This window comes from Chelonoidis abingdonii, chromosome 7, assembly GCF_003597395.2.
Source record: "Chelonoidis abingdonii isolate Lonesome George chromosome 7, CheloAbing_2.0, whole genome shotgun sequence".
In the NCBI taxonomy this organism is placed as follows: Eukaryota; Metazoa; Chordata; order Testudines; family Testudinidae; genus Chelonoidis; species Chelonoidis abingdonii.
The window spans coordinates 108,053,810-108,069,618 of record NC_133775.1 but is presented as its reverse complement, the minus strand read 5'-3'; the positions used below and the strand labels follow the sequence as shown (position 1 = coordinate 108,069,618).

At 44.1% G+C, this 15,809-nt stretch overlaps 1 protein-coding gene across 6 annotated transcripts in view; it reads right to left on the bottom strand.

The window, feature by feature from the left end:
• SGCD (sarcoglycan delta) overlaps nt 1-15,809 on the bottom strand; it is a 555,521-nt gene that overhangs the window by 237,902 nt on the left and 301,810 nt on the right. The window contains exon 1 of one of the 6 annotated variants that reach the window (XM_075068198.1): nt 5,019-5,222. The exons of the other annotated variants lie outside the window; for them this stretch is intronic. The gene's annotated coding sequence lies outside the window, so the exon portion shown is untranslated. Of the gene's footprint in view, nt 1-5,018; nt 5,223-15,809 lie in introns of those variants that run through there. 6 annotated transcript variants of the gene reach the window in all.

Here is a 15,809-nt window from a genome sequence, read left to right as displayed (position 1 = left end):
CTTGGGCACAGGGACATGGGAACCACCATCCCGAAGACCATTATCAGAGGAAGGTGGAAAAATCCCCGTAATAGATAATTATTGCATAAATGCCCATAGGGGAAGTTCCTTTCTGACCCCAGACAATTAATGGAGGGTATATATCCTGAAGCATGAGGATTTATACCTCTTTTATAGTTCAACCTGTCTTATGTAACTATGGATACTCTCATTGTCTATACAAATGTCTAATCACTTTTTTTCACTTCTCTATTCCTTTTCCCGCTCATGGCCCTGGTTTATAGGTCTTAGAATTCCAGTCCTTTTCTCTTCAAACTTCTCTTGGCAGTGTCTTTCCATCATATCCGCAGTCTTCTACATCCTTTCTTCTGATCCTTTTCCTCCCATGCTTTCTTTGCTGGTCATTCTTCTCAAACGTCCAACTCACCTTAAATGTGTGTTCTCCAGCCTACCACTGAGAATCCCGAGTTCATCTTCCTGCTAATTTTTCCCATGCCTACTCTGTTTAACCTCCACTTGCCTCCCAATCACCTCAGTATATTATTTGCTACTACCTGTATCTTCTTTTCTTCTATCTCTGCATGATCCACCATTTCCAAACCATACAGTAGGCAGGGACAAACACCCGCAGCATCCACGTAAACATCTAATCCTTCTTTTAAAAATCTTGTGAGTCCCACAGGTATAAAAACTGGGCCTCCACTCCTTCCCCTTTATGCCACTGCTGCCTTCAAACACAGTGACCCATCCAGGCATGTGTGTCTTATGGTCAGAGGAAGTTTATTGTCTGACCTCAGAAAGTCTTAAGCAACTTGGAAAGGGAACAAATTATGGCATCAAATCACATTCCTTACCTGTGTGAGAGCGTGTGGTTACATTTCTAAACACAACGACTTCCTTCTTGTTTTCCCCAAGTGATACCTGCAATAGTGCAAACTGTACACAAGTACAAGTTTAGTTGATTTCCTACAGCTGCAAGTGCTGTACCATGATCAGTGGAAATGGAGTCAGAGGGCCCGTGTTTGCTGGAGTGACTGTTATTGCGGGACACCAGCAGAATAGGGAATGTGGGGAGTGACTCTGGAAGCAACTCAGCCACATGGAAGGAGCCTTGCACAGTGTTTAATAAAGTTCCACTTGTTCAGCCTAACCTACATTCAGCTTCACTCTCTGTGAATGAAACAGGTGCCCCAAGAAAAGCAGTGAGTACAAGAGTCCAGACCTCATACGTTGGTGCACGCCAACTATACACGGGAAGAGAGAGACAGGCACAGGGGACAAAGAGAAGGGAGGGAGAATGGGGAGAGAAAAGTAAGGGACAGGACGAGAAGAAATAAGAGGACAAATAAAGGGGTAGGACAGAGTGCTAGAGAAAGAATGAGACCAAAAGAGAGAAGAAGGATGAGTCACAACAGAGCAGTTTCAAAGCTGTTCTCTTTTCCCCACAAACTTTTAATGGATTTTCACACAGACAAAAAAATACAGTTCCAAACACTCTGGATCAAATGCCTCTCAGGTGTAATTCCAGCAAAGCTGCTCAAAGAAGTTAAACGGATGAATTTGGTACATTTGCCACAACAGAACTATGCACTGGCAAAAGGTATACTATGCCAATGGTCTCTCAGAGCACTTGGACCTCCAACATTATCATGAGTGCAATGAAGACCTCCTTAGGACTTTACATTAAGACACCAGGTCATAATGTAGCTGTTTTCAGTTGTCCCAAAGGTTCTATTCAGAGGGAGGAGGCTTTAAAACCAAATTCTGTCCTAAATACATGTGGTCCAGGCTTTCAGATAGTGCTCATCACCATGGAGTTCAAAGCAATATAAATTTCCTATGCACAGCTGAGAACAGAATTTGGTTCAGTTTTGAGCTACCAAGAAACCATGTTTTCTCTATCAATGGTATCTCTCTAGCCATGAAACACTCTCCCTCTCACCTGCTCCCCTACCCTCAGCTCATTAACCCATTAGCATCATTAGCCAAACCATTTACAAAACCCATTCCAATTAACATACATTATTTATACCTCAGACTAACCACAGCACAAGCCTCCTCCACAAAGAATCTAGAAAGCAGCAATAAATTCCAGCCTCCAGCTTGCCTAACAAAGCCTGAACAACAAAGAAGCAGATACGAGAGTGAAATATATACCAAGATATTTTTCTCCTATGTCTGTTTTCTACAACACTGTCTAGTCCATTCTCTGCTTATCAGACATCTGCTTTTACACATAACTGTGAGATTCACGGAGTGGTTTGGTGAAACAACTGATTCTTATGGGAACCTTTTGTTTCTTTTTCAGTAACCCTTATCGGTGAGCTTCACTGTGAACAAAGGATATTATGCTCTTTCAAATACCCATCCTGATTCTGGCAAGTGTAAGGGTATCACTAATCTGTTTTCTGTCTCCACAGCCAGAAAACGTCATCTCTGATCTACTTTGTACATTAACTCTCTTCTTCCACAATCCACTGAAATGAAACTGGTCAAGAATCTTTTGTCACAACTTTTTTTTTTGGGGGGGGGGGGGGGGAAGGGTGATCAAAATATTCCAATTTGTCAAAACCAAAACTTTTCATGGGAGGAGGTCAGTTTCAATGAATTTGTCGACTCAGAAAAAAACATTTTAAAACGTTTGAAATTGTCAAAACAGAACATTTTGAAATTTTCAGAATGAAGAATACTGTCTGTTCAAAATTACTTTTTGGTTCAAAAACTAAGCTTATTAGAATTTTTAAAAAGTTTAAAAAAATTAAAATGGTCAAAATCAAAACAACAGGTTTCAAAATTATCAAAAGAAATTTTTTGAATGACAAACCATGAGTTTTTTTGTGGGAGGTGGTGGATGAGGGAATTTTTCAAAAATTCCAAGATGTCGACTCTTTGACCCAATTCAGAACAGGAATATTTTTTGATACCTCAAAAATTTTCAAAGCCCCCCAAGCTCTATTTTGAAAACTCTTGATGTAAATGGACTCACTTAACACAGATTTATCTCTTGACCGTCTCTGGAATCCAGCTCCTCCTCCCTTCCAGCCATCTTATTCTAAAATCCTGAGTGTTACTGTAATTTCCATAGTAACTACAGGTGACCCTGCCCTTTAAAGATGTGCTCTCTTTGCTCAGTGAACTGCACAAGCCTTTATTTTAAACCAATGTCTAGCTGCTAATGGACCAAATGAAAATCTGAACAAGGCCACATGAATCTCTGCTCTCCAGCTGCTACGCCAGAATCCATGTTGGACACAGCTGTTGCTAATGGAGCTACAGTTTGCTGCATTTCCTTCTATCCTGGGATGTCACCTTCCCCAGCAAATGCAATATTTTATCCTCAGATGCTGCAGGAGTTTTAGTTTACAAAATATGTTTCAAGCCCTCCTGGTGGCAAAGGAAATCTTGAAAACGTGACCTGGAGATAACTTACTCACCAACGTCTGCCTGAGTCTGCAGACAGCCTCCAGCAAAGAAAGCAGCAGCAGCAGCCAGTATAGCCAGTGAGGAAGCTGCCACACCTCCCCCATAAATCTGTCCCTCCCTGCCCCATTCTGAAGCTTGGAAGGTACATGGTGCGTTGGTTACCTCTCTATGAGACTGGCTCTCTCATGGTGCGATGCACCTCCCAGGACTCCGCACCAAAGTTGCCCAAAATTCATTCAAGCAACAAATCTACTTTACACCATTGCACCTATCCACAGGTTCCTGACTATTCAGCCTTGCTCTGGCTTAGCCTAGAAAGCAGTCCTTCATTGACGACACAGAGTGAGGCTCCGGCCAATCCCACACGAGGCTTGATAAGCTCATTTTGTCATTGAGAACATTGTGGGTCACCAAAGGGAATGGCCACTCAGCTACTGTATGTTGGGTCCTGCTGGCCAACAGAAAGAGCAGGCTCTGGGTCTCGACTCAGCCCCACGTTTGCACCGTCCCTTTAAGTAACGCAACACCATCTTACCTTCTGTTTTTAATCCTACCCACATAGCCTGGCTCAAAAGCATCCTTGGCACATCAAACGTCAGTTTGGTGAGTGTCTAAGGCGAGGCAGGCTGAAGCTAGAAAAGAGCCTGCCCTTCTGACATTTTCATTGGCCCTGGCAAACACGGCATCCCCTAACTTCCAGACACTAACACTGCATAGAAGGAGATGCTCTCACGGCAGAGGAAAGCTTCCAGCTTTAATGCTGTGACGGAGAGGATGAGAGAGTAAAGCACAAATCTGCCAGTCTGCTAACCCGGGAAATTATTTGTCACTAATGTGTCTTAGTTATTCTTGGAACAAAGCTTAATCCTAAGAAAATGTTTAACTAGAAAAGAAACACAAGTTAAATTAAAGTCTTTAGTTCTAATCTCCTAGACTGGGTTTTGTGTTGTCTAATGTGCTTTATTTGGCTGGTGCTCTACCAAACACAGAAGCAAATGTTGGAAAAGAGGAAGAAAATTGCTGAAAAATCATAACGTGGTGATTGGCATGGGACTACCTCCTGTTCTAACAATCTCGATATGTTATTTGGTGAATCTGTAACAGAAACACTTAGCAATAATAACAGGAATTACACTCCCCAAGCCCATCAAAAACGCTACTTTACATATGCATTTATTACCACTGCAGACAATGTGCTCTGTATAATATCCACTGACTGCATCTTGACTACAGTACTTTTTGTCTTGTGTTTTTGTTACACAGACACATACTGATGCCCTTAAAATGCTCTTTGGCTGCACTCAGACTTGTGTTAGAAAAACAAAAAGTTGGGAATCATTTGGTCAGTGTGTCTGCAAATATCTGCACACTCAGAGGCAAGAGTTGAATTGGCTGCAGGATGAGCGTGAAAGAAAAGTTAGAAAGAAACTGCCACCCAACCCAAAACTAGTGGGATTCTTTAGCAAACATGCCACAACTGCATATTCCCAAATTCTTCCTCTCTAAACAATTTGCTGAAACAGCCTCTCCTGCACCAGAACAAAAGAACAGCAAATCAAACCAATTGTACAGAGAAAGAACAAAAGCCCTCTTACCTCTCTTTCAGTTCCCAGATGCAAAATATACAATCGTGGCGTGTGCTGGGGGTACACAAGAAGATGCCGTGTTGCTTTCAGAACAGCACGAGGCCTAGCCCGTGCCTGTGTTCAGAAGCTGCCCCTGTCAGATTTTCCACCAGCAGAATTGTAGCCAAGCCCCTGCCCATGCCTGAAGAATTTCCTGCACAGCATTCCCGTTCTTTTTCTAACTGCTTTGAAACTACACTCTGTCTGTACTTCAATAAGGCTTTGTCAGGCCAAGTTACAGCTACTGGTCTGGCTCCAGACATCAATTGAAAACACGTGTGTTTTGCATTCAAGAACCCTTCCCCCTGACACACCCTTGCACTGAGCTTGGGGTGGGTGGTTCTGCACATCTTGTGTTTGCAACTATAAAGCAAGACATTTTGGCAACAAATTTGAATGTTAAGAGTCATTTTCTTCACCAACTTTTCTTGAGAGTGGTAGGTTTGGCAGCTAATATCTCTACTGTTTCTTAACATTTTGCCAGTATCAACACTCTAGGGCTGACCTGGGTTAGCAGGCAGCTTTTCCAGCCCTAATAAAAGCAAAGTAAGATAGGGATTCACATTTTAATTCACCACCACATTCCCCTTACCTTTGCCTCTGCCTCTAGTGAAATTTCAATTGCAAAAAAAGAAAGGATATTTTTATCCCCTCTAGACTCAGCTCAGCACATCAGAGCTGTACCCTAGTCTTGACATACACTCCTATAGCTGCTTATACCAAAAATTATACAATTATTTTTCAAGCACTTTAATTTCTCCCTGCTCCTGAGCTGTGCTAACCCCTGAAAAATATTTAAAGCACTTTGAATCTCTTCTTCCAGAAAATTAACATTACTGTGGTCTTGGCTTAAACAACAAACATAATGTTGTACCTTTAATCAGAATGGGTCCCAGTTCTTAGTATCTGTAATCATTTCCAGATGACACCATAGGTCACCATAATGAACACGGCTTTCTGTTGCTTTAGATGCCCTGTAATTGACACGTGCCTGTGAAGGAGGCTGGAGTAGATGTGGAAACATACATGGATGTCCCCCTCTTTCACCACAGTTAAGTCCCACCAAAGATGAAAAACAGCAGCAGAGTTGTCAAGGTAACAATACAGAAAAGAGACAGTTAAAGAGAGAGAGTAATATTTTTTCCCTTCACGTTCTCTTTCAAAACCATGTACACCAGTTTCAGCAGTTTATTCTTTTCTGTGAGTTACTGAGGCGCATAGTCCAGCTGGAGTGTTTATATGAGACTTAAACACAGTCAAGAGTCAAAAGTATACAAACCTTGTAAGTGAGAAGTTTGTATATGGTCTGATCCAACGCTCATTGCAGCCATTGGAAAGTCCACTGACTTCAGTGGGCTTTGGATCAGGTCCACAGTAAGGACTTGTTCATCATTCAAGAAGGAGACCTGCCATTCACACCCTGTAAGCAGGATCTTGAAAAACCTCCCTGGGAGTTACCTGCAGGATCACATCTGTCTGCAGTGCTTTAAAAGACCGCTGATGTTACAATAACCGGGCCTGCTGCTGGTGTCTTGAGTGGAAGTGGAACTGGGCCCATGCTGTCACTTTCTGCAAGATGGCATCATTTGGCTCCAACATTCCCATTAAGTAACTTCTCCAAACAAAGCAGTTTAAACCAGATATTGTATTTTCAAATGCACTGTGCAGTCTACATACATAGAACAGATTCTGCAACCCTCAGTACCTTAATCCCACTGATTTCAACAGCACCACTTGCCTCGCAGCACGAGTAAGACCAGCAGGTTCTGGCCCAAACTGAAAAAAATCATTTCAGTCTGCATGATCTTGCACAACACTAAGCTGAGCAAAAGGGATACAGCTGTCCTAAGTGTTACCGATAGCAATAGCATTTAATTCTTATTTGCACAGCTTGTAAGGATTCAACTCCTGACAGAGTATGAATCACAGTCTCTTCAATCCAAAACAGAAAGCGCTATCATTCCAGCTAAAGGAGAGTCTCCTATAACTTTCTGCAATGGACACAATGACATCCTCTTTCAGGGCCTCCAGCCAATAACAAACCACCACCACCGCTGTAAAACCCCAGGTATCTGTTAGCATAAACAAACTAAAATAGAATAAAATGAACTGCAGATTCAGATAATGTAGATATTTTGTTATACTGGAATATCAGGCACTTGAAAAAGCGATTGCCAGACTAAACCACTCCTTTGCCTTCTATCCTATCTCACCTGGACCCCCAGTAAACAACACACTTAAACATGGTGATTAACTTTCAATGGGACTTATGTGCTTAAATTTAAGCATGCGCTTAAGTGCTTTGCTGGATCCGGGCCTCAGTGAATAGCAAGGCTCTAGCACAGAGGTCTTGAACTCCTGGCCCGCAAGCCCCCCCAATGTGGCCCACGGGGCTCCAGCAGTTTTGGGGCTGGGTCTCTCCCTTGGGCCCGCCTGCCACCCCTAGGCACTTGCCGTCCCCCCTCAGGGGCCTTGGCAGCGCAGCAAAGCTGAGTGATGTCTCCCTGCTTATTCCAGTGGCTGTCGGCCCCGCTCTGCAGCCCAGGGGCAGGGCCTCAAGCACCCCTGTGGCCAATGGGACACTCCGGGGGCAGTGCCTAGGGGCAGAAGCGCGTGGAGGCCCACCCCGCTTTGGAGCCCCAGGTAAGTGCTGCACCTCCAACCCCTTCCCAGAGCCTGCACCCCTGCACAGACCCCTTCCTGCCCCCAAACGCCCTCCCAGAGCCTGCACCCGGTCCCCACACTCCTCAGCCCCCAAACTCCCCTCCAGAGCCTATGTCCCATCCCCACATTCCCCCAACCCCTAAACTCCCTCCCAGAGCCTGCACCCCCTCCCCTTCCCACACACTCCCTCCTGTCCCGAAACTCCCTTCCAGAGCCTGCACCCCTGCACAGACCCCCTTCCTGCCCCCAAACACCCTCCCAGAGCCTGCATCCCATCCCCATACTCTCCCAGCCCCCAAACTCCCTCCCAGAGCCTGCACCCCATCCCCACACTCCCCCAGCCCCAAAGCGATCAGAGGAGCCAGTGAACAGGAACAGCTAACGGGAGTTTTGAGAGGGGGTGTATGTGTGTGAAGATACACTAACATTCTTTAAAGCCATAAACACCCCTCCCCCGATTAAAACAAAACATCAACAAAGCAACAAAAGCTGCAGGAGTAAAAAGAGAATGCAGTCTGAATAGTAACATGGACGAACTAGAGTGCCTCATATTAAATGAGGATATTGATATAATAGTAAATAAGGAAGCATTATTTACTCCTTCTCATAAAACAAGAACTAGGGGTCACCAAACAACATTAACAGGCAGCAGGTTAAAACAAACAAAAGGAAGTATTTCTTCACACAGTGCACAGTCAGCCTGTGGAACTCCTTGCCAGAGGATGTTGTGAAGGCCAAGACTATAACAGGATTCCAAAAAGAACTAGATAAGTTCATGGAGGATAGGCCCATCAATGGCTATTAGCTAGGATGGGCAGGGATGGTGTCCCTAGCCTCTGCTTGCCAGAAGCTGGGAATGAGCGACAGGGGATGGATCACTTGATGATTCCCTGTTCTGATCACTCCCTCTGGGGCATCTGACATTGGTCACTGTTGGAAGACAGGACACTGGGCTAGATGGACCTTTGGTCTGACCCAGTATAGCCATTTTTATGTTCTAGAGACACGTGTCGTGCTCCCTCCTGATCAGGATATCTCCATGCTGCACAGTTCCTTGACTATACTGTGATTTTCCCAGCAAAAGACAGGCTGCCTAAGCAGGCTTCTCTTTCCTTCTCTTCAGAGACTAACAACAGAGTAATAGTCAGTGGTTATAAGTTACCACACAGCATTTCCTATGCCATTATATTTATTCTTAGGGTATAAGCACTACAGAGAAAACACATAAAAACAATAAAAGAACCTACACGGATGCTACTAAGCTTACTGGAAATTGCCCCCAAACTGTCTTCAGCATGAGCTCTGGCAGGCAAGCCCCTCATACACCCAAAGAGGTTTCTTTTGGGGTCATAAGCTCATAACCATCTCAGTTGAGAACTAGCACACACATGAAAAGTTCAGTCCACCCTTTATACAGTTCCAAGAGCTTTGATCTGAAGTTTCCAGGAGTACATAATTCGCAGACAATGAGTCTCTCCACAAAGCACAGTTTCCAAAGGCCTTCCAAGCACCTCCCAAGAAACCCATTTCCCACATATTGCCCCATAATTTCTTGCAAATTCCTAACATTTACATTAATCAAATCCCTAGAAAAGGTATAGATCATCCTACAATAACACAGAAGCAGTTGCATTTTTAATACACTGGACACCAAAGGTGTTAAACCAAACACAATAATTCTGTAAAGCTTATCTTAAATTTTGTAAGGTTAGTCCAGGATACGGTCAGTCTGTCACACTATAATTCCTAATTATAGCATATTTTCTGCGTTAATGGCATGATGGCAAGTATAGACATGGAGGGTTGACAGCATTAATATTGTCTCTTTTTTTTTTTCCAATGGTATAATTAGTAGGCCAAGTGTATAAATATTGACATGAAAGCTGTGAGGCATCACACAAACCTCATTGGTACTGAAGGGCATCTGAATGTGAATTGCATTTCCGTCAAGAAACACATAAAAAGATCCTTGGAGCCCAGCCATTTTGCCGGAGTTGTTTTCATCCCTTCTCATTTGTACACATTATGTTCAAATGCTCTCAAGCCTCAGTACTGCGGCTTACAGGCACTTAGGTTTATAATTATTGAGCCATCCTTTGTGTTGCCTCCAATGCTACCTAAGCTCTATGAACTGTGAAGCATAAACTTGAGATTATATTGACATAATTATCTACATACCTACCATTATTTCTCAGTGCTGACAGGGCTTGGAGGACTCAAAGAACATTGGAGAGCTTTGAAATATCAGAAATAAATAAATAATATAAAAGCTCCAGTATCCTAGAAATCAGAGATCAAAATGCGTCAGGATTTCCAGTTTTTATGGCACAGCTTTGCTACCTGGCAATTCACAGAAGCTCTGGCTGCTGCACTGAAGTTATCCATGTAAGGGCCACAATACTGTGTGTTACTGACAGGAGGCAAGATTATGCCTTCCTTATTCATACTGGGTAGCACCTTGCTCCACAAGTGGCACCTTTGTCTTCAATGGAACCATTTGAGTATTAAGATGTTCCTCAGTGTCAGGCCAAAATCAGGCACAAAATTGGCTGGAACCAGAACACACAGGTTTAGAATATTCATAAAGGGGAAAGGAAATAGGAAACTTTTACTTAAAGTTTGTTGCATTTAAGCTTGACCTGTAGTCAGGCTCACAGTGTTATCCAGTGGTAGCTGAAACTACATTCTTCAATACTTGCCATTGATATATAAGTACACAATTAATTCAGCTTAATGGATAATACCTATTTGCATATCACCACCACTGCCGTGCCCCCTACACACAGCTCTTGTGCTCTGACAGTTTCAAGGAGTGAGGTTTCCAATGTCTCATTGAGACATTCCAAAAGCTTTCATATAAAAACCACAACAAATCAGAAAGAAAGCACCTGCCAGCTGAGCTACAGTGTGTATGCACCTGAGGTGGAGGAAGAAATCAGCACAGCACTTTTAAATTCAGAATTAGATAATTCAGCAATCTCCAGTTTTTTCCCATCCTCTGACTATTCATAAGTATTAACCCATTAACTATTTCAAAATATGAAAATGAGGAGAAAAGGTAATTTCTCACACATTTTTATCTCGGTTTTAACGTGTTCATAAGCAGTTGCAGGCTTGGACCTTAGTTACAGATGTGTGACAATTATTCATACTTGATATATGAATTCATGTAGGATTAAAGTCTAGGATTGACGGGAGCCCGGTCTCTTTAAATTCAGAGGTAATGTAGATAATGAGCTCTCTGATAAGTTAACTCTTTTGGTCAGGGATAGCAACCAAAAGAAGGGAGGTTATATTGGCTCTGTGAAAGGACTCCTCCCAGCAGTGCTGAGGGGGGATGTAATCAGAAGAAAATACAGGGTCTCCATCCTTGTTTAACCAATGGCAATTATTACAATAGCAGGCCTTCATTAGTATTCTTTACTGTTTGTATTACCGTAGCACTTAGGAGCCCTACTCATGGTCTGGGACTCTGCTGCACTAGATGCTGTACAAACAGAACAAAAGAAATCATAGAATCATCGAATATCAGGGTTGGAAGGGACCTCAGGAGGTATCTAGTCCAACCCCTGCTCAAAGCAGGACCAATCTCCAAGCAAATCATCCCAGCCAGGGCTTTATCAAGCCTGACCTTAAAAACCTCTAAGGAAGGAGATTCCACCACCTCCCTAGGGAACCCATTCCAGTGCTTCACCACCCTCCTAGTGAAAAAGTTTTTCCTACTATCCAACCTAAACCTCCCTCACTGCAACTTGAGACCATTGAGATGGCAGTCCCTGTCCCAAAGAGCTTCCAATCTAAGTACAAGACGAGACAACAGATGGTTACACACAGACCAGAAGGGGGAATACAAGACAATATTGGTCAGCATGACCAATGGGCAGAAGTCTGTACAAAATCCAGGGGATATTTCATAGGAGATAGAGAGAACCTCATCGGAGAAAAACCTGTATGTGTGATGGGGGTCGGGGGACAAAGGAGGAGGGAAAGGATGCGATTTTATAATGAGCAAAGTGACTCCTGTGAGATCCAAGGGATCACAGGCTATAATTAAGTGAGGGCACAGGTCACCAGGGAACCAAAACCGGGGATTTGACTCTGCCTGGCTGGACGGCCAAAAGGGTCAGAGGGGAGAAAAGGAGAAAACACTCTCTAGAAATCTGAGTTATTGTTTATTCCCTCTAACTGAACCCCAGGGGAAGATACACAGGGGCTCGATCCTGAGAGGGCGGAGCTTTCTGGCCCTGCGATAGCCAGCAAAGCATTCAAGTATGTGCTTCACTTTCAGCACATGGGCAGCCCCACTGAATCTGGATATGCAGGTGACAGAAGATCCCTGTGCTAAACTCTATTATACTATTCAGCCTCTAGGTGGTGGTGTGGGTAACACACCTTAGCGTTTAAGCACCTTGGGGTGCTTCTACACTGAGATAAAAACCCTGGCATTGAGTCTCAGAGCCCTGGCCAGCTGGCTTGGGGACTGAGGCTAACACCTTCAGTGTAAAAGCAGCAAAGAGTCCTGTGGCACCTTATAGACTAACAGACGTTTTGGAGCATGAGCTTTCGTAGGTGAATACCCACTTCGTTGGATGCATGTAGTGGAAATTTCATATGCATACACACACACACACACACACACACACACACCTGCCCCGGACATTTCCACTACATGCATCCGACGAAGTGGGTATTCACCCACGAAAGCTCATGCTCCAAAACGTCTGTTAGTCTATAAGGTGCCACAGGACTCTTTGCTGCTTTTACAGATCCAGACTAACAGGACTACCCCTCTGATAATTGACACCTTCAGTGTAGATGTTTGGGCTCAGGATGGAGCCCAGGCTCTGAGACCCTCCCCTGCCTTGCGGTGTGTCTCTCTCTCTCTCTCCTGGAAGGAAGCTCTGTTACCAGATCATACCTGGTAAAGAAGCCTCACCTGCGAGTAGCAACCCTGCATCCTGCTGTGTACAAGGCATACGTGACAATCCCAGACTTACCTATCCCCCGACTTCAAAGCATTCCGGATCTGGATCTGATCTTTGCAATTTGTCCCCATCTGTAGTTAACACAGTGGCAGGCTGACAGCTAAAGCGAGACAGGGTAAAAACGGGTCCGCAGAATTAGACATCTTAAAAGCAGTGCTGACAGTAACGCTGATTTCGTCCAGTAGTCTGAGTGGCTTCTATAATACTGTTAAAATAACAGACACTCCAACAGAGACATTCTGAGAGGAACGAAAACTGAAAACTTAAAAGAGGACTGTGGGACAGATTCTGCCCTTAGTTACACCTCAGTAAATCCAGAGTAACTCCAATGACCTCAACTTTGTTACTGGAGCCAATGGATTTCCCTCAGATTTAGACGGAAGCTGGCCCAGTATATGTGGAGAGGTGAGGCTCTGAACGGCATGATTTGCCCTAAGGGCTGGGGACAACCCAGTGAAAGTGGATCTGAAAGGTACAAATCCTCCCATCTCTGATCTGTGATGAAGCGCCACACCCTGCTGACACAAAACAAGCATCACATTCCCAGGTGTTAGGCAGACAGAGATTTAGCATGTTGGCACTCAGCCTTTGGAGAATTATCAGGTCCTTGCCATTACTGCACACTTGCTGCCAAATGCCTGGATCTGACAGAGGACCCTTCTGCACTCCTGCTCCCACTGTCAGACAGGCACCTGAGGTGGATTAGAAGCCACAAGAGGAGGCAGTGGGTATGGCGAAGTATGTCTACATTGCAATATAAAGCCACGGCTAGCTCATATCAACTGACTTGGGCTCGCGGGGCTATAATATTGCAGTGTAAATGTTTGGGTTTGGGCTGGAGTCTGGGTTATGGGACGCCACATGCGGGAAGGTGTCAGAGCCCAGGCTCCAGCCTGAGCCCAAATCTCTATACTGCAATGTGATCACTCTGCTGCCTGAGCCAGCTGACATGGGCCAGTCATGCTTGTTTTATTGCAATGCAGACACACCCACAGAATTTTCACTTCCTGCACGGAGAAGGGCTGGAGGCAGGGGAGATTTCTGACTCAGCTTCCCAAGTGTAACCTGCCAATAACATGGACAATGTTCAGTGTTATACATGCTGACCCAAAGTACTTGTGTTAGGCGATTCTCCAGGTCCAGGACTTGTGAATTCCCTGAACTCATTTATAGATCATAGCTTCACTAATCAGCAAACCTCTGCATCGTGTCTCACCAAGGCTATTTCCCCAGCAGCTGATTGCCCCTTCAGCCAAACACGGATTGTCATGCAATACACTCCGCCTTCACCAACTGACACCTGCTAATTAGTCTGATGATTTCTATCATTTGCAGGTTCTTCATGGAAATAATTTAAGGCATACAGACCAGCAGAGCTTGTTATTAGGTAATATGGAAAGTGTTCCCTTTCATTTCTCCAGCAACACTTATGTAATTACCCTGAATCATTCTCAGACTATGCAGGCTGTAATTTTCGAGGCAATATTACCATTAGAGGGTCCTGTTCCGTGAGATGGCATAGGACTTTCTTACATTCTAGATGATATCAATAGTAAGAAATGTCTTCATTTACATTTTTAAACAGAAGGCATGTCCCCATACACAGACACACAATCTTACCCACCCCTCTCTCTATTCTTAGCAGGGCTGTCACGAGAAATGCAAAAAAAGAAACCTTCAAGATTAATATTATACAGATGTAAGAGCAAATATTCTGTTGGCAAGGACAATAATTATTCTTCTATTAAAGTCTTAAGGATAACAAGTATGGGAAACATTATCTGAGCAGCCCTGGCCTTTGTTCTTTCAGAAATCAGGTTAAATGCATGCAGCTGCTCTACAAGCTTCATTTTGATATACTGCCCTGATGAAGAAAAATCTCCACCTTGGCCTGGAATAATTATCTTCCAGGGGTGAAAGGTTCGGTTTTCCTGCTGGTTCCATCATGCTCCTCTTTCTGAGTACAGACATGTCGTGCTACCTAAAAGTAATGCAGGTACAGTCGCTGGTCAAACTCGCAGTCTGTGTATAGCACAATCATTTCCCTTCCACTCCTCATTATTTTTATTCTGTTGGGAAAGGAAGCTCCGCTTGTTTCTGTTACTCGCTGTACTTTTATTATATCATGGGATAGGAGACCATCTGATGCAAGAGAATTTGGTTCTACAGAGCACCCTTCATAAGCAGCATCTCTGTATTTTTACAAAGCAATTAGTGAGATATTGGTAGAACAGTAACTAGACAATCTGTTAGCCCACAAACTGACTCGGACGCTGCCATCTAGTTTAATGAGCTCAGGTACATCATCTTGGATGTCACGACTTGCAGATAATACCACGGAATTTTTCACTGCCTTCTTGACAGCTACTTGAGATGAGCAGAACTGACTGTGGTGCAGTGTGTCTAGTGGAAAGGGGAACACTCTGCTAAATGAGCATCGGCATCCCCCAAACCCACTTCCTGCTGCAGTGTCAACCACTGGCCATGAGGTCAGTACCCCGCCAGGTGTGGGGTTTGTAATCCAGACCCTGCGGCAAGGAGACAACAGTGCCACTAACTGAGTTATACGGACCCTTTGGCCAAATGTTGCAGATTCTTCCTCTCTGCCACCACCCTGCAACTCGTCAGTAAGAGATTAGACACCTGCAGTGGTACATAGCACATCTCATGGCTCTATACAGGTATAGAGGAAAAGGTGGATACTGTGGTGCCTCTCAAGATAATATATCAAGTCTCAGTAAACAGAGACTGAGAAGAAAGCCTTAAAAGGGCACTTGACAGGATCATCAAACTAGAGCAATGTCCCCTGGGGACCAGTGGAGAACAAAGGCAATGTTCTAAGAAACCTTTCAATGACTGGCTCAGGGGAAATCTTGCCTAGTCTTGATGATTCCAGAACTCTCAATAGGGGCAAGGGATATATTCTCAGGGTGTTTACCTTGAAGGTCATGGAGACACCATTGGGCAAAAATTCCAGAATCTCACCAGTCCTTACAGATCTGCATCAGCTCTGCTGATCCCTGAATCTGTGTTTAAAATCCAACCAAATGGAGGAGTGTTTTCCACTGGCACAATGTCCCATAGCATGGAAATCACTGGAATGGAGAATCCT